Source organism: Octopus sinensis, linkage group LG2 (assembly GCF_006345805.1).
Source record: "Octopus sinensis linkage group LG2, ASM634580v1, whole genome shotgun sequence".
In the NCBI taxonomy this organism is placed as follows: Eukaryota; Metazoa; Mollusca; class Cephalopoda; order Octopoda; family Octopodidae; genus Octopus; species Octopus sinensis.
The window spans coordinates 156,588,806-156,616,716 of record NC_042998.1 but is presented as its reverse complement, the minus strand read 5'-3'; the positions used below and the strand labels follow the sequence as shown (position 1 = coordinate 156,616,716).

The 27,911-nt window shown below is 36.0% G+C and overlaps 1 long non-coding RNA gene across 1 annotated transcript; it reads right to left on the bottom strand.

Moving 5' to 3' along the window:
• Positions 1-10,817: 10,817 nt before the first annotated feature.
• LOC118762079 lies at positions 10,818-26,640 on the bottom strand. The gene is made up of 2 exons (XR_004997858.1): positions 26,507-26,640; positions 10,818-11,057 (listed from the first exon to the last, which is right to left on the bottom strand). It is a non-coding gene; the product is annotated as an uncharacterized LOC118762079 (long non-coding RNA).
• Between the last annotated feature and the right edge of the window lie 1,271 nt (positions 26,641-27,911).

The window sequence follows — 27,911 nt, the reverse complement described above, 5'->3', positions numbered from 1 at the left end:
TTAATTTCATTAATGTTTTTACTCAGTAGAGTTAAGTGGGTCGTCATAAACTGGTGTGATAAATAGTGGGTCGCGACTCTAAAAAGTTTGGGAACCACTGGTGTAGTGGGTACTTTTTACATGCCACCGGCATGGGCGGCACTGGCATCAACCACTTTTGAAAGGTGCTTTTTATGTGCTACCAGTACAGAGCTAGTCAGGCAGCACTGGTATCAACTACACTCGAATGGTGCTTTTTATGTGCGACGAGCACAGGAGTCAGTCAGATGGTACTGGTATTGACATATAGACTATTATTCATCATAATGAATTTCCGCACTTTGTTTCAATATAAAAATTTTATATACAGTGACGATATAGGATCTAAAATTTTTTACAATTATAAATACATTTCTCATTATCCCAACAAATTATTAATTTTAAAGGAAATAAATATTACTTGTATGCTTTAATTTTGATGCTTCTCTTTATGGGGGTGGGTTACATTGACTACGGGGGGCCTAATAATAATGAAGAAAAAATAAATAATATGGGGGCACTAAACTGAATGATGAAGAATGAAGAAAAATCAAAACAAATATAAGATAATGGATTTTCTCAAGAAATAAGAAATATTCTTTATCATAATGAAAGCAGTGTTAAAATTTGAAAAGAATTATTGGAAATCAACAATGTGCTCATGAATTTTGGAAAGAGTTTCTTCAAAATTTTGAAATGGAATTTCAAAAAAAATTTCAATTAGTTACATATCATACCGCTATATGCATTAGATTGCAATATTGCTCCTGGATGTGGTAGACAATCACAATTAACTCTTCCCTTGAAAGAAGAATTGCTTTTGCAACCAACTAATGGTCCTCTACAATTTAAAGATTTGCTTAATACAATTACAACAAATTCTCTGAAACATGTTCAATTGATACAGAACATGAAGTGTACTTCAAGAATTGAATTTCCTCCTGATTTTAAATATCTTGTTGTTCAACTCAATAGATTCTTAATTAAACATAATATTAATGTGGAAGGAAGAATCAAACGTAATATAATGAACTTAAGTTCTAAAAAACAGCAAATATGTGGCACTAATTTCACTCTGGAATCTGCTGTTATACAGAGGACCAACAACTAGTGCAGGTCATTATACATGCTTAATGAAAAGTGGAGAAGAAAGTTGGGATGAAATTAGTGACAATATAATCACAAAATATCATAATAAATTTCCTCCCAAAATGCCTGATGTTCTATTTATGGAAAAATTGTAAAAATATCAGGCATTAAATTCATAAATTTAAACAAATTCAATTGATTAATTCAATAATGTATTATTTAGAAAAAAAATTCATATTTTCAATTCCATAATTTTTTAAAAAATTGAATACTAGAAAATTACAGCTTTCAACCAAAAATTAAATATAAATATTGCTTATGAATTTAAAAAGAAAAATTTTTTAAAAAGTAAATTTTTAATAAATTTTTTGTATTTTTTTATAGGTTATAGAAAGTCAGTTATATCTTATTTATAGAAATTGGAATTATAAATTGGATATAATATGGAATGTTAGCATATATATGAAAACTTATTTAAAAAAAAAATTATTCCTTAAAATTTAATGATACAATATTGTTATTATTTCTTTGTTTCAATGGGCAGACCTGAAGGTTTCTAGTAATGCTGTTCAGAAAAAGCAAAAGAACAGGTGGCTCCTCGTGCCTTATGGTGGATGCACACTGCAATGGAACCCTGTCCAGATAACCTTTTCCTATTTTTAGAATAAAAAAAAAATACAACTTAAAATTCCTATTTTCATTCAATCATCAACAAAGAAGAATACTCTTTTACTCTTTTTACTTGTTTCAGTCATTTGACTGTGGCCATGCTGGAGTACCGCCTTTTAGTCGAGCAAATCGACCCCAGGATTTATTCTTTGTAAGCCTAGTACTTATTCTATCAGTCTCTTTTGCCAAACCACTAAGTTACGGGGACGTAAACACACCACCATCAGTTGTCAAGTGATGTTGGGGGGACAAACACACACACAAATATAAATATACATATATACGACGAGCTTCTTTCAGTTTCCGTCTACCAAATCCACTCACAAGGCTCTGGTCAGCCCGAGGCTATAGTAGAAGACACTTGCTCAAGGTGCCACGCAGTGGGACTGAACCCAGAACCATGTGGTTCGTAAGCAAGCTACTTACCACACAGCCACTTCTGTACCTATTAATAATTCAAATATTTTTAAATAATAGAATATTTATTAGTTTTATTGCATTGCCTGGAAAGAAAAGTGGATTATAATGAAAAATGGAGGTTCATGCATGTTAACATTCTTAAGTTGTTACACCTGGAAAAGTACTGAACAAGATTTCTACAGTAGAATTTTCCCCCACCCCAACATCCTGGTGGATAGGTGACTTTAAAACAGAATAGAGCAGTAATCTTTAGATCAGGTGGGGCATGTTGAGGAATGGAGGGCAACAAGGATGAGGGACCAAAAGTGAGGAGAAGTGACATCACTTTGTTTATTGCAAAAATGAATTTCATTTCCATAATTAGCATACAAAACTGCATGAGTACACCAAATTTGAAAACAAGTGGAACAAAATTAAAAGAATTGAAAACTGTGAACACCCAAAGATCAAATTATCAAGAAAAAAGAAACAACTCACGAAGATAACGAAAAGAAAAAAAGGTGGGATTAAGCAGCAGAAAACGGGAGTTGGGTAACAGATTATACACTCCCAGACAGGGCCTAGAAAGGAAATTTTGCAAGGTGGTACAAGACACCTTGAGGGCCCCAGGCTGTAGGAAGATACTCTTGATGCTATCATATATCTATACAACTAGGCCTATAATAATTAATAACAAATACTAATAAAGAGAAGTGTGGTGTGATAAGTATAGTGATGTTTTTGTCAGGCTGAGGGTGGTAGAAAGTGCTTGTTTTCAAGGGGGGATGGATGTTACAAGATTGTTGTAACTCTTGGGTCCCAGAACAAAGTACCGGTTGGACCCCACTCTTGAGGGCCCTGCCCCCAGACCAAATGGCGTATTCAGCCACGTTTTGTGGACATAATTGCAAAGGAGTTGTCACAGAGAATGGCCAGCAACACTCGTTGCAACAACCACCCTATCGTGGGGATCGTTTCTCAAATGGGTCTCAATTTTGCAGAGAGAATCAGCAATGTGGGATCCAAGAACACCTAAGGTCTCGATGGTGACCGGCTCAAACAAACAGCAACCAGTCAGGCTCCTGTATTTGCTTACCTTCCTCTCCCCTATGTTACAGGCGGTGATATCAGAGTTTGCGGCCTATGCACGAGGCTTGGAGCCAGAGAAAAGAAAAACGAAAAAAGAATTAACAGCATGTAAATAATGGGTTGAAAAACTTTTTCAGATAGAGAAAATCGAAGGCTGCCTGTAGGACTCGAACCACATCCCCTCTAGTCATGACAGGCGTCTTACCAATGTCATGTGTACAGAATATGTGGCTTTTCAACTCAAATTTACAGGCTATCAGTTACCTTTATGTGTGCATCTACGCGTGTAGGATTACATTGTCAAACGAGTTCTGGCTAATGTTTACTCGAACACCCGGCCACGAAAACAAGTGTAATAGGCGTAAAAAAATGTGTACTAAACGAATATGAGAAACATTTGCGCCAACGAACCGATTATAAAGAACTTTGGGGCATAAACTTTTTCAGAAAAATGCATTGTTCAAAGTAGGTGCGAATCTGCATTAACCCCAGAAATTTGTGGGGAAAAGGTTTTTTTCCGAGGGATTGGGGAGAGGACTTTCAATGAGAAAGAAATTCATAAATTATTTTTTTACTTGAATGTAATGGAAAAAAATTGGGCGATCATAAACACATCTGAGTAATGGAAAAAGGTTTAAGAAAAAAATGCAGCATATGTACCCCCACCTCCGACTTCGTTGTCTCTTAACTTCCAGCAAAAAAATATTTCATTACCGAAAATAAAACAAATTTTTAACAAAAGAAAATTTGCGCTAGGCGCAAATTTTTTTCTCATTTTCGTTTCATACACATTTTTTTTTTACACCTGTAACACTTTTTTTTTTCGGTGGCCGCCGGGTGTTAAAGTAAACATTAACCCAGAGCGCCTTAAGATTTTCACGACTGGAGACTTCTAAATGACTGCCTGTTCCATATCCGTATATCCTTCCATAAGCCTGTCGAAACCCTTGAGGCGAGTACCCTTATGTAATAGTATAACTTTCAAAAGATATCAATAGCTTAATTTTGTACTTTTTACGGGGTAAAAGAGAACTAGCGTACGTGCTTGATTGTTTAAAATGAAATGATGTAATAGATTTCTAACAATTTAAATTCACTTGAAAAAAGAAGTACGAAACAGCAAATATTCACCTGATAAGTTGACATGCAACGTCCAAGTCCTAAACATGATTGAATGTGTGTTTAATTTTGGACTGTATACTTCCTCTATAACACCGCATGCGTACGATTATACATATTGTTATTTCTATGTATTCACTGTTAGAGGTCACGAATAGCATGTCCACTTAGGTAGGATTTACTACGTTTTGATGAGGATTTTTCAATCTCTTTAATTATTTCTTTTACCACTCATTTTAAAACGACGGGGGGAAGCGATTTATGAAAGCATAAATTTTTGAAAATTTATATTTTACACAAACATTCCTTCCGCCCCATTCCTTCAGGGTGGATTTTTTCCAAATTGTCTCTTTTTGCACTACACACTTCATAAAAATGAGACAAGCATTTTTTTTTTCAAAAGAAACATGAAAATAGTTGAAATCCATGAAAATCCATTACTTTGGAATCCTACCTTTCTTTCAATCAGAAAATTAAACGTAATTTGTTTTTTAACACCAACAGTAAAAATGAATTAAAAAAAACAATAGTGAAACCATATTCAGCACGTATTTATGAATCTTTTTCAACATCAACACAAAATTATACATGTAAGTTTAGCGTACCATTTTTACTTTCACAAACTTTATTTTTGTCTTTTGTCTTTCAGACTTTAATTTCCCTCCGAGGTTTTGCAGATGAATTATATTAGTAATAATAAATAACAATCAACTGACTAATAATAAAGGCGTGGAATGGAACCAGTGCGTATTAATAATCCTTTCTTCTATAGACACAAGGCCTGCATTTTTTTTTGTGGTGGGTAAGTCGAAAGGATGACAGGCAAAGCCGACCTCGGCGGAATTTGAACTCACAACGTAAAGACGAGACACAACATAATGTTATGGTGTTTGTTTATGCCTGTATGACACAGTTATCTTTCTTCACGAATCGATATATTATATAGCTTAAATTTTATTTTTATCAGATAAACATTTTACAGGAACCTTTTCGTTATAATTATACATATCTTTTTATTATTCACATGCTAGTCACTGCTTTTCCTAAAATTAATAACGATATGTAGCGATTATGGTTAATGTTTACATCTTGACATTAACTATCAAGATGTAAACATTAACCGCGATTACTACTACTAATCAAAATCCACGCACGATCTCATTTCGCTTTTTAACAGCTTCAGCAGCTAATAATAATTCTCTCAAATTTTGGCACAAAGCGAATAATTTTAGAATTAGTTATTTGCTTACATTCCCCTTCCCCCAATTCTCAACTTCTCGATTTCGAATGAATGAACGGTGAAATCGACCTCAGCGGAATTTGAAGCGAAAGCGTTAAAAAGTCAGAAAAAAAATGCCACTAAGCATTTTATCTGATGCGCCAGCGATTCTCACAATAATAAATTTGAAACATTGCTGGGCAATCTGAGTTTAGGATATATAACTTCCACTTTGGTTAGCAGTTAATATTATTTCATGAGTGTCATTTTTCCCTTGATCCTCTTTCAGTTGACCTAGATATTATTTTTATTTTATTTATTTATTTATTTCTGATGTCTAGAGATGGATATTAATGAGTATGAGTCTGTTTTCTGGAGAATTGAAGCGGTAAATTTACATTATACTGTCTTACTCAGTAACAAAGAAACGAGGAAGGTGGTCTTCGAATGAGCTAGAAACAACAGCCAAGTCTTAAATAGCACATCTTCGTCAAAAAATATTTACAAATTTTCTTTTTTTTTTTTTCTTTTTTACCGAAGGGGGATCTTTTCTGTTTGGTTGTACCTGGTGCGTAGTGCTAAAAAAATTGATCTGGAAGGGAGGGGATAAAAAGACGCCCCCTATCATTTCGAAGGCCAAAGTGAAAATAAAATTGTAAAATTCCCCGCCAAAACGGAGAAATTTCAAGTTATGTGGACGTCCTGATCCGAAACTCCACTGAAAAATCTTACACACACACACACACATACATACATTCATACATAGTGGTTTATGTTTACATCTCGACCGGGAAATGAAAATCTAAAAAATATACTGGAATGGTGGTAAAACAATGTGTTTTTTTTTCAATAAAATTTTATAGAAATACCTTTCAAACGGCATACATTACAATTATAAAGAAATTTTGGGGGAAAATCCTTTCCAAGGGGCTGGGGAGGGGACTTCGGAAAATTCACAAGATCCGAGCTTTTCCCTCGTAACTTTTAGGAATATGGGTTTGTTTTTGTTCAATAAAATTTTATAGAAATACCGTTCAAACGGCATGCATTACGATTATAAAGAAATTTGGGAAAGACTTCCGACCCCCCCCCCTCCCATTTTATCCCAAATTTGTTTAGTTTTGTAAATTTTTTTTTTGCCAAAAACACCCGTTTTGGGATACGAAGGTTCCAGGAAATTGCCAAAAATCGGCATTGTGAACTTCCCCACCTTTCCCCCAACTTCTTCAATTTTGACTTTTTTCCCCAACACTAACCTTAAACCCTAACCTAAAACCCTAACCCTAAAATCGTAACCGTAAGTACAGAAATGTTTTGAAATTTTTGTCCGAATCATGATGTCCGTATTTTTCCGCATATTTAGAAAATAAAAAAAATTCTTTAAAAAAATTTTACAAAGATTTTTCAGAATTATAATCTCCGTATTTTTCTGCATATTTTGAAAAAAAAAAATTGTGAAAAAAGTTTAAAACAAAGGAAATGGGGGTGGTAATTTAGAAATGTCGATTTTTGTCAATTTTTTGCAGATTCGTATTCCCCGTAGCCGAAAAGGGGGATTTGTGTTGAAAAAAAATTTTTTTAAGGGTGGATTTTTTTGTGGGGGTGGGCAATGTCTTGCCGAAATTTGTGGGGAAAATCTTTTCCAAGAGGGTGGGGAGAGGACTTCGGAAAATTCACAAGACCTGAATTTTGCGGGTCAAGATGTAGAGGTTAATGTTTAGGTTAGAAAAGGTTATTTTATTTACCTATTTCTTTATTAGGTTAGAAAAGGTTATTTTATTTACCGTTACCCAAAACCACGATGTGGTGGAATGTATAACTAGTAAATGGAGAAGCATGCAAGGTAAAAAGAAAAGTTAATTTCAGCCTGTATGTGTGTACACGTTCTCATAGTAGTAACCCACAGATAAAGATAGAATGATGTAAGAGAAAAGAACTCGAGCTAGTAAAAGTTATAGAGTCGAAGGATGTTGTGTCTCATAACCTTCTTTCTCTCTCTGTCCCTAATGGTCGCTGTCACTGCGTTTTCACCAACTCGCTTCTTCAACAATAGAATTCGTTGGAGGTCTGTGATATCTGTTCTAGCTATTGGTGAAATGGAAGAGGTTAGAAGGGTCAAGTGGCGAAGACATTATTTTGCTTAGCTAAAGCATCTGGCAAATTTAACTGCTGTCACAGAAAAACTATTGATCTGGTTTTTGTATTTGAAAGGACGCACACCACGGGAGACTTTTGATGAAATGAAAGTAACTTATGGTGATGATGCCCCATCATATGACCTTGTAAAACGCTGGCATTATGAATTCAAACATAGTCGGAACTCTGTGGAAACAGCTCCCAGATCTGGTCGCCCCCTTCTGCCGTTGATGAGACGTCTGTCCGTCAAGTTGAGGTTGCCATTTTGGAAGGTCAACGCATAACTATTCGCCAAATAGCCCATAAGGTCAAGATTAGTACCGGGTCTGTGGAAACTATCATTCATGACCATTTGCATATGCAAAAGGTGTCTGCCAGATGGATTTCCAGGTTGCTCACACCTTTCCAGAAGCAAGAACGCGTTGAGTGCTCAAGGATGAATTTGGAGATGTGCCAAGAAGATGAGTCAAAATTTTTCAAAAGACTGATCACACAGGATAAAACCTGGGTCCATCACTATGATCCATAGACCAAAGCCCAGTCAATGCAGTGAAAGCACCGTGACTCACCTCCTCCAAAGAAGGCAAGGGTGCAGCCCTCCGCTGACAAGGTTATGCTCACAGTCTTCTGGGACCAGGACGGAGTAGTGATGACAGATTTCCTGGTAAAGGGTACCACAATTACAGGAGCCTATTATGCTTCACTTTTGAGGAAATTAAGAGAAGCTATCAAAATCAAGAGGCGGGGCAAGATCAGCAAAGGCATCCTCCTCCTGCAGGACAACGCTCCGGTCCACAACTCGCGTGTCGCCAGATCAGAAGCACAGGCGTGCAGCTATGAACTCCTCCCCTTGCACCCTCTGATTTTCACCTCTTCCCAGCCATGAAGTTGATTTTGAAAGGAAAGCGTTTCCCAGATGATGCAGCCTTGATTTCTGAAGTCACATCGTGGTTGGAGGACCAAGCTGGGGTCTTCTACAAAAAACGGTCTCCAGAGCTGTATCAAACGATGGGAGAAATGCAAAACTCTGGGTAGTTCCTATGTAGGAAAAGACTAATAACTGTGCCAAGTGTCGTTGCTCTACTGCTATAGGAAGTGGGTCAGGGGCATTACTTATTGAACGCCCCTCGTATATATATATATATGCATATAAACATATATATATATATATGCATATAAACATATATATATGTATGTATATATGCATATATATATGTATATATGCATATATATATGTATATATGCATATATGTATATATATATATATATGTGTGTGTGTGTGTGTACATATGCATATATATATTATGATTGAACGCCACGCATCCTCTTCCAAGTAAGTTTTATCTTAATAATTCTGATGGGCACTCTATACGATCTTTTTACTCTTTTGTTTTTCTCTCTTATTCTTATACCTCCTCTTCTCCCACTGTTCTATCCTATTACTCTGTCACTCTCTCCTTCACTCCTCCTTTGCTCACGTGGCTCCCACGTGACCGTCGGCCATCTTTCTTTCTCTGGAACAAGGAAGACGTGTTCTTGTTAGTCTCCTGTCCTAGCTTGATTTACGTGTTCGCCACCACAACCTCGTTTTGGCTTAACAGCCCTTCCTGTTTGTTTTTCACTGTCCTGGTTGTGTTACCTATTTTGACCCTCCGCAAAATCCCAAATTTTATTTAATTTGCTTTGCGGGAGCAACTGTTTTATCGAAAGCGTAAATTGTTGTTAAATGCTCGAAATACGGGACTAGAAAAACAGCCAACAACTAATTGTTTTGTTTTCCATTTGTGTTTTTCGTTGTTCGAAAAAATAGTTAATGTTCCATGTACTCGTGCTTCGTACTTCTTTTGTTGTACAAAGCACGAGTAATTAAGCCAGCAGTACCTAGTCGAACAAACACTTCCGCGCATGCGTAATACAATAATGGTGATGTTTTTAACTGTTATATGGGAATGTAAATATGTTTGCAAATTGTTTTTGTTACATGTTATTCTGTGTTCTGAATACTTTTATTTTAATAAATGTTGCTTACTGCAAGTTATGGATGATTCTTTTATGACTTCATTGCTTTCAGGCTTAGCTTAAGCTATTTTCGCGCCCGACATCACAAAATGCGTCTGAATAAACATTGCCGGACAGCAAATAGAGACTCGGACATTGCTTAGAAAATATTTTTCATTTTTAACTTCGTATATAGTACGCACTGGGGATTTTGACCTTTAAATTTGGGGGGGAAAATGCGGATTATACTCGAGGATTTACGGTAATTTTTTCTCTATGTTAGACCACTGGTAGTAAAAATTTCTAAAATCTTTATTACCCTGATATTATTAAACATATATATCCCCACTCTCTCTCACATTTCTCTGCCTTTCTTACTTTGCACTTCACTATGTCCCTGTCTCTCTTTTTTTTTCTCGCCACTCCTTGATTCTTCAGTCTATCTACTTCTACACACTCTCTCTCTTCTCCCCTCCTTAATTCCTTTGTTCCTCTTTTCTCTCTCTTCTCTTCTCACGTGACCGAGGCCGACTGCTAGCCCTTTTGCGTTTGACTGGTCACTGCCACGTCAATATTCTTCCCTCTGCCACGAGGCTTAATTTCCATACACGCCAGCTGAATTCAATTCGTCCCCAGTCAAAAGACGCATGTTCTTATGTCCTGTTATTATTATTATCATTGCTTTTTTTTTTATTGTATTTTGTATTTATATTCGTGTAACATCGTCTGTTTTTTCGTCCTTGTTTCGTATACATTCGTTACTTTTTTCCAAGGGATCTAATGCTCTTAGCTTAGTTTTTCCTTGGGGGCTGGCCAGATTGGAGCAATCTGAAGATTAATCAGCCGAAATTGCGAGGATGACCGGTTCTTGAGTGAAGATAAAAGGCTTCGAATGACCCGTCCGTGGTTTTTTTTTGTGTATTGTCTATCTGGATGTTTTGTTGCCCCATTTTGTATTTTATTTTATATATATATTTATTTATATATATTATTATTATTATTATTATTATTATTATTATTATTATTATTATTATTATATGATTGAACGCCACGCATCCTCTTCCAAGTAAGTTTTATTTTATATGTGTGTGGCGGGGGTGTACAGACTGAAACTATCCTAGAATATAAATTTAAGACATCTGTCACTTGGACGCAGTTGACTAATATTCATACATTGTGGTATAGTAATTTTTACCCAGAAATATAAAAGATATTAATTGGATCATAATATTACAGACAGGTGATTGGTGAATAAGAGGTACCTGATTGATTGGTCAGTCTTTATTCTCATTCATTTGCAAATCGCTCTTTATTTACAATCCTAAAAGTATAAAACATTTGCTGGTAGAACAACAACAACATGGATAATAATAATAACATAGATGAGAACAAACAGAGAGAGAGAGAGAGAGAGAGAGAAGCATACAGAACAAGGGTCAAGCATAGCAGCAGAAGAAACGCGCAAGAAATAAATGTCAACATAGCGAAGGAAGGGAACTCTAAATCCACAAACATTAGCAACGCGAAACACACTAAAGGCAACACCACCATTAGCTGCAGCAATTAAATGGAGTCGCTTGAAACGGTCGTACTGCATTACTACTTGATATCCTGTTGCTTATTTTTATTATATATATATATATATATATTATATATATATATATATATATATATATATATATATATATATATATATATATATATATATATATATATATAGATAGATAGATACATACATACATACATACATACATACATATATATATATATATATATATATTATATATATATTATATATATATATATATATATAATATATATATATATATATATAATAAATATTAGGGAATAAATCCAAACTTACAGGGAAAAATCAGATTTAGGATTGAATCCAATTTTATAGTAAAATATATTATATTAAATTAGAGACAAAACCACTATTAGGCAAATCAAACAATGAAAGACTTAAGCCAATACATATGATTAATTTATATTATTTAAATATGTAACAAAATTATCAAAAAATATAATTAATTAATATCCCACAATTAATTATATTTTTTGATAATTTTGTTACATATTTAAATAATATAAATTAATCATATATATTGGCTTAAGTCTTTCATTGTTTGATTTGCCTAATAGTGGTTTTGTCTCTAATTTAGTATAATATAATACATATATATATATATATATATATATATATATATATATATATATATATATACATACATATATATAATACATACATACATACACACACACTTGCACTCATGTACAAATACATGTATATACACGCCTGTATATGAATACATACGCATACATGCACACACATACACCTACTCACATCTCGGCATAGCTACATACACACATCTACTCACATATACAGATATATACATATATATACACACACATATGCATATACATGCGCATACGTGTGCATAAGTACATACACATGCATACATAAATACCCACTTACAACTCCGCATATACGCGCGCTTACGTGTGCATAAGTACATACATATGCATACCCCGCTAGGACCTGTGCTGGTCAAGGAAAGGTCAGTCCTTTGTTTAGGGTTTGACCTACATTACTAACCATAGTCTATATAACAGAGAGTATTTCCTATCTCTTCCTCTAATGTGTCAGCTATGTCCAAGGAGCAACACCCTCTCTTTTGTGTCAGCCAGACCAACTAGCAGCACCCGCTTTTGCGTCAGCTTTAATCAAGGGCAGCACTTCGCTCGACATGCGAAGAGAGGTTTTTGGTCGCAAGAAAGGGATGCCACCTTTATCCTTTCTAGTTGACATGTGCCGTTCAAAAGGAAAAGATCCGTAATTTTAACTTTAAATTATTATTATTATTATTATTATATTATTATTATTATTATTATATTATTATTATTATTATTATTATCATTATTATTATTATTATTATTTTCACTTACCTCTCAAACAGGAATAATACTATGCAACATGATGTGATTGTCTCTCGGCGGACACAAATATAACAAATTGTAATTTGAAATATCCCTTCCTTCGGCGTGCGCATATATGTGTATACAGTAATACCTCTCTTTACGAGGACCCACTTTACGAGAACCTAAGTTTATGAGTTTTATTTTTCAAGCACAAGATCCAAATTTTGAATGAAGTACAAAGTTTCTTCTACCATAACAAATGCCTCTACGTGTCACCGAGAACGGAAAAGCTTCTAAGCAAACAACTCTAGACTTATTTTTTAAAAAGAAATTTACAAGTCCGTCTAAAAGTGCTTGCAATTCGGCGATCGCGTCTACAAGTGATGGTGTGTGTGCACGAGTCTAGTGTGAGTGAAGGTGATACAGAAAAAGATTATAATAATATTTTTTATTATAAATGATCTTGACATTTTTTTAATATTTTACATAAAATATTTTCTACATTATACTGTTGTTTTATTGCTATTTATTTACAAGTGTTATGAATTTTATTGGTACAATATTTTTCTGAGAACGAATTACGATTTGTAACATTGTTATTACCGGAAATTATCGCTCTGCTTTAAGAGTCTTCGCTTTACGAACGGTCTCTGGGAACAAAATATCGAGATTTTGAAATGTAATATTTCTAAAGATATATATATATCATGTATACATACATACATACATATATATATATATATATATATATATATATATATATATATATATATATATATATATATATATATCATATTAAATTAGAGATAAAACCACTATTAGGCAAATCAAACAGTGAAAATCATAAGCCAATACATAGAAATAAAATTAATTAAAAAATATATAAAAAATATAAAATATAAAATATAAAAATCCAATTAAAATATTTAAATTAAAGTTAAAATTTAAAAAAAATTATTTAAATTAATAATTTAAACTTATAAATTTTGAATATATATATATATATTTATTATTATTTTATTTATTTATTTATTTATTATTATATAACTATCAAAAAGTATTAAAAGTTTAATATAAGATAAAGAGTAAAAACACTACGATCGTTTCATGCCCGTAACCAATTCGAATAACAATAATTTAAATTCAATTAATAATTCGAATTATGGTTACAGTCAATCTTCAGGTTAATTGTAATATTTTAATAAATAATCAGAAATATTTAAACAATATTTTTTAAGAAATAAATAATATAATAAATTTTCTTAAAAAACTATTATCAAACTAGAAACTTAACGATTATGATTATGTCAAAACAACGATTATAATGTTAAATATTAATTTTAATTTTTAAGTATTCATTTTTAAAGTAAGAAACCCACAAATAATCTAATATCAGTAATAGTGAATATCTAATTATATAAATATTTTACAAAAAAATGACTATTCATATTATTAAAATATAAAATTTAAATAATATATAAATTATCAATGAAAATATATAAATGTATTTAAATATTGTAATTAAAATCTAAAATAATCTCTACAAATAAATATATATGCACGTATAATAAAGACCTAATAAATTAATTTTTCATATTTAAAGATGAAATAGCTAATTTCAAAAATACAAACAAACAATCTTAAACGAACGCTATAGAAAATTAACTATCTTTATATCTCGTTGGCTAAATAATAACTTTCAAAAATCTTATATTTAAAATACTTAAAGAAATAATCAATTCGTAGTTATATAAATACTATAAATATATTTATCAATGGGAATAATATAACTAGCAAATAACTATTTAAAAAGACAATATATAAGTTAAAATAATAATTATAAGAAATTTAAAACTACAATTAATGCTATTAATACATGTATATACATGAATCTAACTTTAAACAACTCGTATACTTGCTATCAAACAACATATCTATCGCTAAGTAAATTCTTACGAATAAACTTAAAGTTAATATCTAATAATTATATAGAAAATTACGATAATTAGATAAACAACGATATTTACATAAAAAAAACAATACTATTATACCATAAGACTTATAAAATATTAAAATTTAAAATTTAAAGATCTTAAATATAAATATATACTTAGCTTAGTGAGGTTTTTTATAAAAAAATAAATAAATAAATAAAATAATAATAATAATATATATATATATATATAATTTATAAGTTTGAATTATTAATTTAAATAATTTTTTAAAATTTTAACTTTAATTTAAATATTTTAATTGGATTTTTATATTTTATATTTTTTATATTTTTTAATTAATTTTATTTCTATGTATTGGCTTATGATTTTCACTGTTTGATTTGCCTAATAGTGGTTTTATCTCTAATTTAATATAATATATATTTATACTATAAAATTAGATTTAATCCTAAATCTAATTTTTCCCTGTAAGTTTGGATTTACTCCCTAATATTATTATATATATATATATATATATTATTATATATATATTATATATTATATATATATATATTATATTATATTATATATAATATATATATATATATATATTATATATATATATATATATATAGGCGCAGGAGTGGCTGTGTGGTAAGTAGCTTGCCACATGGTTCCGAGTTCAGTCCTACTGCGTGGCATCTTGGGCAAGTGTCTTCTGCTATAGCCCCGGGCCGACCAATGCCTTGTGAGTGGATTTGTGAGACGGAAACTGAAAGAAGCCCGTCGTATATATGTATATGTATGTGTGTGTTTGTGTGTCTGTGTTTGTCCTCCTAGCATTGCTTGACAACCGATGCTGGTGTGTTTACGTCCCCGTCAATTACCGGTTCGGCAAAAGAGACCGATAGAATAAGTACTGGGCTTACAAAGAATAAGTCTCGGGGTCGATTTGCTCGACTAAAGGCGGTGCTCCAGCATGGCCGCAATCAAATGACTGAAACAAGTAAAAGAGTAATATATATATATATATTATATATATATATATATATATATATAATATTATATATATATATAATATTATATATAATATAATATATTAGATTAAATTAAATAAAATTAGACTTAGGATTATATATATATATATATATTATATATATATATATATATATATATATATATATATTATATATATATATATATATATATAAAGTGATATGTCTCCAGATTTAGAAATGTAATATTTCGAATTTATATATATATATACCGGAGTAAGCACATATATATTGTTACGGAGATGAATAAACGGGAAAACGCTATGCCCTAGTTCCGTGGGTTGGAGTCGAACCGGCGGGGGAAAAAGTAATGGTTCTTTGTCTTGTCAACGGCAAGGTTAAGATTGAGTTTAGGAAGTACTTCTGACCCTTACACGGTCAGGGAAAGTTGAAAAAAATGGGAATGCCACCCTTTAAAATGCGACGAACTGATGTTAGGGAGATCAGACAGCGAAGGGCCGGAGAAGGGTTCTGTTGGCAAGAGACAGACAGCGATACGGACGGTCAGCCAAGAAGGTGGTGATGGCGAGAGGCAACGGCGAGGCGAAGAAGACAGGCAGAGAATAATGAGAAATTGGCAGGCGAGAGGTAGAGAAGAGGATGACAGCGAAGAAGCTGGACTACTTATAGTGGGTTCAGGAATATTTGGTATTGTTGTTTATGTTTTGATTTGTGTTTCGAACTTTAATGTTGAATTATGATGTTTTAAAAAAAAAGAGACTCTGTAAAAAGAACGTGTAATCTGTTTAAGAAAAAAGAAGAGCTTGTAAATGTTTAAAGAAAATTGAGAACGAACTCTCTGTGTCTCTAAAAGAAGAGAGAGAAAAGAACATTAAGAAAAGAGAAAGACTTTGTTTGATTCTGTATTGTGTTGCATGTCATTGGAAAATGCGATTTGTGTATTATGTTTGATTGATTTTGTAAAGTTATGAATTGTTAAATGCTTTTGTTTTTAAATGTATTTGAAATGTATTACGTTTAATTGATGTTGTAAAATTATATAAACTGTTGTTAAATGTAAGCAACTGCCTCCGCTGTCTCTCTCCTTTGTTGTTGTTGTCTCCGATCACTGGTTTGCGTTCGCTGCCCAATTCCGCTTTCTGTGGTAGATTTCCGTTTGACTGAGCGTAGACGTCGTCGCCGACTTAGAGTTCTGAGTTGAGTTGAGCGACGGTCGTAACAATATGAAACAAGGTGGGAAAAAAGAGTACTGAAATACCAGATGTAGAGTAACATGCTTTATTTAAAAGCTGCAGAAATATCACAAAAACTGTTACTCAGAGTTTCGCGTTCTCGTTCGTCGGGAAGTTTTGTTAGAAAAACTGTCCGACGAAGGGGAACGTGAAATAATGTATGTGTGTGTATACATACATGCATGTATGCATGCATGCATACATACATACATACATACATACATACATACATACATACATACATACATACATACATACATACATACATGCATGGATGGGATGGAAGCACTCCGTCGGTAACGACGACGAGGGTTCCGGTTGATCCGAATCAACGGAACAGCCTGCTCGTGAAATTAACGTGTAAGTGGCTGAGCACTCCACAGACACGTGTACCCTTAACGTAGTTCTCGGGGATATTCAGCGTGACACAGAGAATGACAAGGCCGGCCCTTTGAAATACAGGTACAACAGAAGCAGGAAGTAAGAGTGAGAGAAAGTTGTGGTGAAAGAGTACAGCAGGGATCACCACCATCCCCTGCCGGAGCCTCGTGGAGCTTTAGGTGTTTTCGCTCAATAAACACTCACAACGCACGGTCTGGGAATCGAAACCGCGATCCTATGACCGCGAGTCCGATGCCCTAACCACTGGGTCATTGCGCCTCCACACATACATACATAGGCATATATACATACACAGTGGTTGGCATCGTTAATCCATTAATTTTTGTAACGGAAGTTAACGTTAACTTTTTACTGAAAAAAAAAGCATAACTACAGTTTAATGCCCTACTGACTTCGTTGCCTCATAACATCCTGAAATATGGATAATTTTTAACGAAACTTTCACCAAATAATCACCTATATCCTGTGGATTGAGTATATGTAAAGATTTGCTGGAAAAAATTTTCCGAGAGGTTGAGGAGAGGAGTTTTGGAAAATTCACAGGACCCGACATTTTCCCCCTCGTAACTTTCTGGAAAATAGGTATTTTTTAACGAAATTTTAAACAAATATCTTTCAAATGGTGTAGATTATGATTACAAAAAATTTGCAGGCAAAATTTTGGGAAGGGAGCGTGGGGGAGGAGTTTCTAGAAAACGGGGTTTCGGATCAGACGGCCCACATAAGTTGGAACTTCGCCGTTTTGACCGGGATTTTTTTCAAAGTTTTTCACCAAAGTCTTCAGAATGATGGGAGGCATCTTTTCACAAGAAAAAAAAAAACAAAAATTTTTTTAAATTTTGAAATTTTTTTCACTCCAGCCACCCCCACCCCCTCACCACCTCAGTCCGAAATGATTTTTGATCATTTTTTTTTTCATTACGCACTTAAAACCCGTGAGAGAAACGTTTTCAGTTGAAAAAATAATTGTTAATAATTTCAGATGAAAATGTCTTAAAGCGAGATCTGGCTATTGTTTCTAGTACATCCCCAAACCTCCCTCCTCGCTTCTTTCACACTCACACAGCTATTAATATTTTTCAATATTTTTCTTCACATAAACAAATTTTATGGACTGATGATGTCAAGTAACACACGTTAGTATCAACCGAGCGAGGCCATGTTTTGTGTGTAAGAAAAAAACACCTAAAAACATCTTTAGTGTTCTTATTAATCTGTCAAATGTAATGCTTATTTATTCACGTTATTTTGAATTATTCAGGTTCAAGAGGGGTATCCACTGTATTTGCTTCTAACTTTGTAAATTTTTTACATACAGATTTGAAATTTTGTCAGTGGGTGCTTTATATACCACTGGTTTATAATATGTAATTTTAGCTGATCATGCTGAGTAAATTTGACTTTTATGGGCAGGTAAATTTAATTAACAGGTGTAAAAGCAATAACATTATGGATAAACATGTTATTTAATTTGTAAACATTGTTATGATATGTGGGAGTCAGCTGGTGTGACTATAATAAGTTGTTGTTATGACTTGTTATGATTTGTTACTAAAATTATCCCAGATGGCAACAGACTAACATTTTGCCACTTTTCCAGATGTGGTATATTAATTTGAATTAATTACAATACGGGTATAATCAGTACAAGACTGTATTCTTTCGGTTAATATTTCGTACCTCGGTGTGGAATATTTTTTTTTCAGTTTTATTCAGGTGCATTCAAAGTATCTGACCTCCAAACTCACCTCAAACCACTTTTTTCCGGAAAAGAAAGATGGGAGGGTGGTGAGGATCTCGAAGTTTCCCACCAAGGGAGTTTTGTTTTGCTGGTCTATTTTTGTTTTCCAGATTATTCTGTATGTTTTCAACGAATGTGGCATCGAAATCACGCGTAGACGGCTCCTTTTTCCAGAAAAGGAAAGATTTGGTTGTTATTTTTAGCATGCCCTACTACCACGTAACAGCTATTTACGTTCACACTGAAATATTTACGTTCACACCAAAATATTTACCAACTTTTTTCCTTCCATTTATTTTTTTCCCCTTTATGGAAGTCAATATTTTTTTCTGTTGACATCCGCCTCAGCGAGGTCACGGATCAACTGGAAACACATTAATCACTGATCCTTCTTGACAGGACAAAGAAATTTCCGGCAGTCTTTGCAAGCGACAACCGGGTGGATTTGGTTTCACATCCAGGCAGGGCCAAGCGAGGTCCTATAAGTTATTTATAATAAGTGGCGTTATATTGGGGTTGGAAGAATGATGCATACAGTATTAAATATGCTAAGACAAAATGAAAACAACAGAAACTTTTAAACGTTTACCGGTTTTTCTGAAATTTTGGGGTTAACGGACTTGAGTTAACGGAAGCTTAATGTAACGGAAGTTGATTAGTCCGATAATGATTTTCAAAGTTAACTTAAAAGTTAAATCGTTAACAAAAGTGTTCAGGACCCTGAAGGAAGATCTATGGCTGGAAAAACGTTTCTTAAAGGAATTTCCCGTCCATTCAATGTATTTCCTTGGATGCGTGATATTGGTGGCGCCTATTTCTGTTGTTGTTGTTGCTGCTGCCGTTGCTCTCGTCGGTGCCGCTGTTAATGTTGTTGATGCTGGAACCAGGGCTGTTGGTGGTTGCGTCGGTAGTGTTGCTGCTCCCGCGTGCGTAGCCGGTGATGCAACTGTTGATGTTATTAATGTTGCCGTTGTTGCTGTCGTCGATAATGGTGTTGCTGGAGTCGGGGCCGTTGGTGTTGGTGAAGGTGGGGGTGGCGTTGGTAAAGTTATTGCCGGTTATAGAGGAGACGATGTAGTTGCTAACACTGTAGCCAAAGTTGTTACTATTATTGTTATTATTACTATCTTCCCCGATGGTGAGGGTGCCGTTACTGTTGTCAGGGTTACCATTATTCGCGTCTATGCCAGTGCCCCCGCTAGGGTCGCTGCTGCTGCTGTTGGTGTTGTCGCTGATATAGTTGGTATCGACACTGGGTCTGTTAATGCTGTTATAATCAGGGCTGCGAGGCCTGTCAGTGGTGTGTTGTTATGTCTGCTATTGGGGAAGCTGTTGGTAAGGCTGGTGTTTGAGGTGACATCACTGTGGTCGCTGTTAGTGATGGTGCCGTTGGGGCTGTAGTCGACACTGTTGTTGGTGTTGCTGTCGTTGACGTCGCTAATGCTGTTCGCTGCGCTGGTAGTGGTGGTATTGTTGGTTCTGTTGTTGGTTCTACGGCTGCTATATTTTCTGCCGGTGGAATTGGCAGAGTTCGCTCGTGACAGCAGTTACATTTGCCGAATGCCTTCGCTAAGCAGAATGTCTTTGCCACTTGACCCCTCTAACCTTGTCTATTTCACCAAAAGCTAGAATAGAGATAACAGACCCCCAACGAAATCTCTTGATCTCAACACTATGTCTATCCTTCTAGCTATTTTTGGATAGTTATAAATACTAGAATTTGGTACGATATCTGGGATTAAAATTAAAAATATCCCCCCCCACCCGAGATGGAAATGAATTGGATACTGGCTACACTAATGTACGAGAGGGAGGATAAAATAGACATAATCTAAATAACGAGAGATGCACCGCAAAAGAGGCCAAACACTAGAAGTCCTGGTGAAAGCCACAATGATCGATTTAGAAAAATTGCCCGAAAAGATATTATTCGGAGAGGATATCGTGTTAACAGTACATGTGGAGGGGAGGAAGCTCAGGTGCTTCAAATGTGGAAAAAAGGGGCACCTGGTGTCAAAATGCTCCCCTCCACAAAAGGAAAAAAACCAAGAAAATGAACAAGAGGAAAGTACAGAGGAGGCGGCACCCCCAGCCACAGAGGAGCGACATCGGTAGTAGAAGAATTGAACTTCGAAACCGTGTCGCGAAAAAGGCTTAAAAAGGTAACGGAGTCACTAAATAAAGATGCGGCTCCAAAAAAGAAGGAAAGGAAGAAGATTAACCCGGAGGAAAGAAAAAAGAGGAAAAAATTATTTCATCTAGAAGTGGAAGTAACACACAATTTAGAAGAAAGGATAACCGTAATTTTTAAAAATACAATGATGGGGATATTCAAGCCCCATTTAAAGAGTAACATTTTCTGGACAAGTAACCCTAAAAACCCGAACAGTATAGCGAAAATACCACGAGATCTTTTTATGGACCTAAAAAGCAGGTATCCTAAAGAGATACGTGAACTAACAGACACGCCCAAAGTGTACCACTCGTCAATGGAACCCACCTAAGAAGAGACGAAGGGGATGGTCTCAGCCTCAGTGGTACTGAGAACGTTCCCCTTGGATTAAGGTATGCAAATTTCCTTCTTTTCTTGTTTTTTTTTTTTTTTTACATGGCTGTACTACGTGTAGGCTGAATGTGCGTGGCCTGAGCTCGAAGTGGAAGCAAGCCTCAGGTCAGGTAAAACTCATATTATGGTTGCCACAGAGACCAAGCTGGACAAGCTGCAGGCCTTCTCAAACCTCCTAAAAGACTATGAGAAAATCATGTCTCCTAGTCGGAAAGGAGGAGGGGTGGCGTTATGGTTTTGATCCGAAAATGCTTGGCTCTGCAGACACGTGCAAACTTTGTAGACCCAGAAAGTGATTCGGTCGTTCTGGATCTGACTTTCAGTGGTAAGACCTTCTGGTTGATCGGCATTTACGCGCCTTGCATAGCGGGCAAACGGAATGAGTTCTACCGACGCCTGGAGGATTTTCTTGTGACGTCAAAGACAATATTAATGTTAGGAAACTTTAACGCTATTCTAGACGCACGCCTAGATAACGTTGGCTCAACCGGTAGGAAAAGTAACTAATGCCTCATCGATCTGCTGAGGCGGTTTAGGCTGGCAGATCGATTCAGACTCGAAAATCCAAGAGTTCTAATGTGGACTTGGAGTAATAACGACGGATCTCTCAGGTCTTATATAGACAGGATAGTCGTGAATACTAGAGATAGGTCCTCTTTTAGCTGTCCACAGTTTACGTATATACCCTACACGGATCACAAATTGCTGACGTGTAAGATGCATATAGATAAAGTCTATAGACAGGGATCTGGTTACTGGAAGTTGAACAAGACCCTATTGGCTTGCGAAATATACCGTAACCAGATTAAGGAGTTAGTCATGAGGGAACTCACCGGTACCATGTTGAATAACCGGTGGTGAGTGGCCCTCAAAAGAGCCATTCGACTTGAGTTTATTAGATTTAGCAAACAGTTAAGTTTAGAGCAGGTTAGAGTAGAAGAGTCTCTAGTTAAGGCATTAGAAGAGGCGCTGAGAGTGGGCTCTGCACCCCAAGTTTTTGCGGCGAGATCGGTCTTGGACCGATACCTCAATGCCAAACACGAAGGTTGCAGGGTCTGGGTTAAAGTACGTGCACTGGGTCGCGAGAGTATCAACGCTGCCGGGTGGGCTCGCTCGGTAGAAACCCAACGTGGCGTAGATGCTACGATAAGGTCTGTGGTAAATGAACAAGGATAGGAGATCGACGGACAAGAAGAGATGTATAAGGCCTTTCAGGAGCATTTCGCTGCGTTGTTCAAGAGGGGCGGGACGCTGGATCATGGGGATGCCCTTCGGGATTTCCTGGCCGGTGGACCGTGTCTCTTGACACATGAGGCGGAGCGCTATGAAGGGCCGATTACAGCTGTGGAGGTCATAGAGGTGCTTTCCGAGGGTCCCGAGGACAAGTCGCCGGGACTGGATGGTCTTCCTTACGAATTTTATAAGAGTATGCCAGACTTGTTCGGGAACTTACTGGCCGGTGTATACGCGAACTGGCACCAGAACGGGAGAATTCCCAAATCTGTGAGCCGGAGAGTAGTGACACTGATCAGGAAGGACCCGAGCAAGGGGAATGACATTAATAACTTTAGACCCATAACTCTGCTAATCACAGAGTTAAAGATTTTGGCCAAGGTGTTAGCCAAGAGAATGAGGCTTGTCGTGGGCGACCTGGTGGGAGAGGTACACACATGTGCCATCCCAGGCAGGACAATACACAACAACCTTCACCTCATACGCTACACTACAGAGCGGGTGGGTAAAATTTCTGACAAAGGTGGGGCACTGGTGAATTTAGACCAGTCTAAAGTATTCGATAAGTTTGACCATCCGTATCTGGCGGCGGTTTTCCGGTCGGTCGGACTGGGCCCGACTTTCTGTGGATGGATCAATGCTATGTATAGTGACATCGATTCAATCGTCCGGGTGAACGGTTTCTTCTCCGCATCAGTGGCTCAAGAGCCAATACATACAGAATCCCTCTCTCCGCTTCTGTATGTATTGGCTCTTGAGCCACTGCTGCGGAGGTTGGAGGCCACGGGGGGAGACCCGCGTGATCTATGTTATGGTAGGAGCGCGACAGCATATGCGGATGATGTCACCATCATCGTATCGAATGAAGGGCAGTTACCTCATGTAGAAAACGCCATCAAAAGATGCGAAGCGGTGGCGCGAGCAAAAATTAACCAGAATAAATCAGTCGGCTTGCAACTCGGCACCTGGAGGGGTAAGCTGATGCCTCCCAACAGCGTCCTGGGACGTTGGACGGAGGGTCCGGTTAAATTGCTCGGGATCTGGTTTGGACCAGACCTCCAGAAAAACTGGAGGTCACAGGCAAGGTGACGGCCATAACCCAGACTTGGTCTGGGAGGTTGCTATCCTTGCTAGAGAGAGCCGAGATTGCACAGGTATTTATAGCCTCTGTGATAACCTACCGCCTAAACGTTGTGCCTTGCCCCGGGGTGTGGCTGACCAAGCTGGAACGGATCCTTTTCCGCCTTTTGTAGAATGGGAAATCAACACTTGTGAGGCGCTCCATCAGCCACCAGAAACCGTTAAAAGATGGGTTAGGGATACCTTGCCAGTTCGAGAGAAGTTGTCAAAGCATGGTGCTGGTACCCCACCCATATTCCCAAGGTGCGGGCGTGTCAGTGAAACTGTCACGCACGCCTTCGTACATTGTGAGAAACTGAGAGGACTGATAACCTATGTCGAACACCTGATGTCAGATGCGGAAAGAGTACGGTTATCGACTGAATCTATCATCAAAATTGTGCCGCCCTCCTCCTTTAACAAGGATAAGGAGGCGTCATTTTTTTGCGTAGTAGCCATATCGAAAGAGATATATAGGTGACGTGTGGAAGAGGAAATGAGACACAACATCCCTCGACTCTATAACTTTCACTAGTTCAATTTCTTTCCTCTTACGACATTATGCTATCACTGTCCATGGTTTACTACTACAATAAGAACATGTACCCACATACCGGCCGAAATTCGCTCTTTTTATTTCGTTTGCTTTTCCATTTACTAATTATACATACCAACCCGTCGTGGTTTTGGATATGTACAAAGTAAGGATCTTTTCCTTTTGAACGGCATATGTAAATACAATTTCTAGTTAACGAAACACTTTTAAACTTCGTATACTGGTAGAATGTGTTTATAAAACATCATTTTTTCTTGGCTTAATTGAGAAAATTCTATAGTTTGTAACATATTTCCACTTTAAAATCGAGCATTTCGGCAATTTTAACCAATCAAATACGTCTATTTGGGGTGAAAACATACCGTGCTGTATGAATATGTCCCTCGTTTAAGAAACAGATTGGGTTTATTTACATTTGCGAAGAAAAAAAGATACCCTAACCCCACCCCTAACCCTAACCCTAACCATAACCATAACTCTAAACCTAACCCTAAAATAGATTGAAATGTAATAAATCGATACTAGGGTTATAATTATGGGTGACAATTTCATACGACACCGCTACGGAAAATGGGATTTTTTCTAGCGGTGTCAAATGACAATGTCACCCATAATTATAACCCTAGTATCGATCTATTGCATTTCAATCTGTTTTAGGGTTAGGGTAAGTTAGAGTTAGGGTTAGGGTTAGGGGTGGAGTTAGGGTTAGGGTTAGGGGTGGGGTTAAGGTATCTCTTTTTCTTCGCAAATGTAAATAAACCCAATCTGTTTCTTAAACAAGGGACATATTCATACAGCACGGTATGTTTTCACCCCAAATGGACGTATTAAAATTGCCGAAATGCTCGATTTTAAAGTGGAAATATGTTACAAACTATAGATTTTTCTCAATAAAGCCAAGAAAAAATGATGTTTTATAAACACATTCTACCAGTATACGAAGTTTAAAAGTGTTTAGTCAACTAGAAATTGTGTTGAAAACTGCCGTTCAAAAGGAAAAGATCCCAAAGTAACAGTAAATAAATATTTCTTGACGACTTCGGTCACTGTTTTTTGTTCATCTTGCACATCTACAACAGCAACACTCGATACAATCGCTAACTGCCGACTCCAACATATATCGTAATACAAACCGTTACACTGGCAATCAATACCTTAACAATAACCGTTACATATATATAAATATACACTTCGTTTTTGTATCTGGTTTGCAAGATTCTTTATGTGAATACGTTTGTTGAAGCAAATTTTGTAATATCTGGGGAGAGTCATACTACCTTAATGACTTAATGGAAGAAAAAGAAATATAAATAATAAATGAGTGGAAATTGAACGGGTGTGTGTGTGTTACATTAAGGCAGTATGATTCTCCAGAGACAACAATATATATATATATATATACACTCACAAGGCTTTGGTCGGCCCGAGGCTATAGTAGAAGACACTCGCCCAAGGTGCAATGCAGTTGGACTGAACCTGGCCTCATGTGGTTGGGAAGCAAGCTTCTCACTACACAATCATGCCTTATGACTACAAAACAAAATTTAGAATTCTGAAAAAGATAGTGTAATGTGTCAGTGTGTATATATATCTATCTATCTATATATATGTGTGTGTGTGTGTAAGCACTCACTATTCTTTTTCACATTAAATTTCGATATAATCGTATCCTAGTCATTTGAAAGGTATTTGTAGAAAATTTTATAATTAAATTCCCAATTTTCCGCAGGTTATGAAGGAACAATGCCAACTCGTGTGAATTTTCTGAAACTCTTCTCACCCCTGCTCCTCAGAAAAAATGTTCACAATAAATTCGGATATAATCGTAATTTACACCATCTGATGCACATGTAGAAAATTTCATTATAAATATTCATTTTCCTGAATGTTATGAAGAAATAAAGTCGGTTAGGGGCACACTTGTGTAAGCATTCCTCTGTGTGCGTGTGTGTGTGTGGTTGTGTGTGTGTGCCCGTGCGTGCGTGTTGAACTGTTATTATATCATTCATTATGTTTGTCCAAATAACAATATATTACTAAATAACTTACCACTTTGAAAGTTGCGCGACGTTACAAAGATCAATTTCTCGACAAAATACATTTCCATATGTTTATATAGTACGGATTTGTGTCTGTATGCGTATGTGTGTGTGTGTGTGTGTGTGTGTGTGTGTGTGTGTGTGTGTGTGCGTGCGTGCGTGCGTGCGTGCGTGCGTGCGTGCGTGCGTGCGTGCGTGCGTGCGTGCGTGCGTGCGTGCGTGCGTGTGCATGTGTGTGTGTATGTACGTGTATTTGTATATTATACTTGTGTATTTGTGTCGTCGATGTAATCGACTTACCCCACGCCCTAAACAAAATTTGAAACCACTATTAATTACTTCAGAATATACTTCAGTTTGTTAAAATTATTTATTCTCTGTCACGTATTTGACCAATATTTAAACTTCAAACAGTATTTTGTAAATATTACTGATATTATCACAGATTAAGAAAATGACAAAAATCTTATTCTAGTCAGGTTTGATCTCATGTAATCACAACTGTTGTTTTACATGTGTTGTGCTTACCAAGGTCAGCTCTGATTCAGCGTTTCAGCCAGTGGCGAAGCAAGTGTACTCAGCGAACGAGAAACAATTTAAAGAGCGGACTAATTTGGCCAAGTGGAGGAGGGTAGATGTGCTAGTTTGAGGGTCAGGACGTAAATCGAGACAATGTTTTAGTGCAAGGAGGCCTTCATTGTGTGATTTAACAGTATAGATAAATTTTATATGCGTGTTTGTATATACACAGGTAAATACGGATACGTATGTTTTCTTTCTCTAATTTTAATTTTGACCCGCCACCTGCTTGGTTGTAAAGAGAAGCATCTTATTTGTTCATCATCCTTTAAATCTTAAGAAAATCTTGCAGACTTTTTATAGTCCCAGATATAGTGATCATTCGTAGAGTATGAATTAGAGTTGCGTTTTCTCCCCCAAGAACTCAAGTTCAACTGAACAAACGGTTCAGTACATATCTTGTTACTCCAATAATAATAAATATGATGCTTAACGTGTACAAGATTTGCAAACACCTTATCAATAGTCCATAATTGTCCTCTTTCACCTGTACTTTTGCTAACCACATAGATGTCTAGAGAGCAGCTGCTTTCCATAACAGAGCCTATCTTTTTCTTATGGTCCCTCACTACACTATCTAGCCGGTTGGTTTTTAACTTGGTGACTGTTTAAAATTTTTAAAGTTCTTTTGACCCATCGGTCTCAATATAGTCGACTTTTGTTGGTGTTTTCTTTATTCTTATCTTGTTCCAGACTGTGCTGGTCACTGCATCATGCCTCACGGAAAGATAATATGTGGAAAATATTCTCTCGCAATCAGCAGTCTTGGTTTTGTACAAGCAACATTTGTTTTGTGTCAATATTTTCTACCTTTTATGCTGCAGGTACATGGTGGA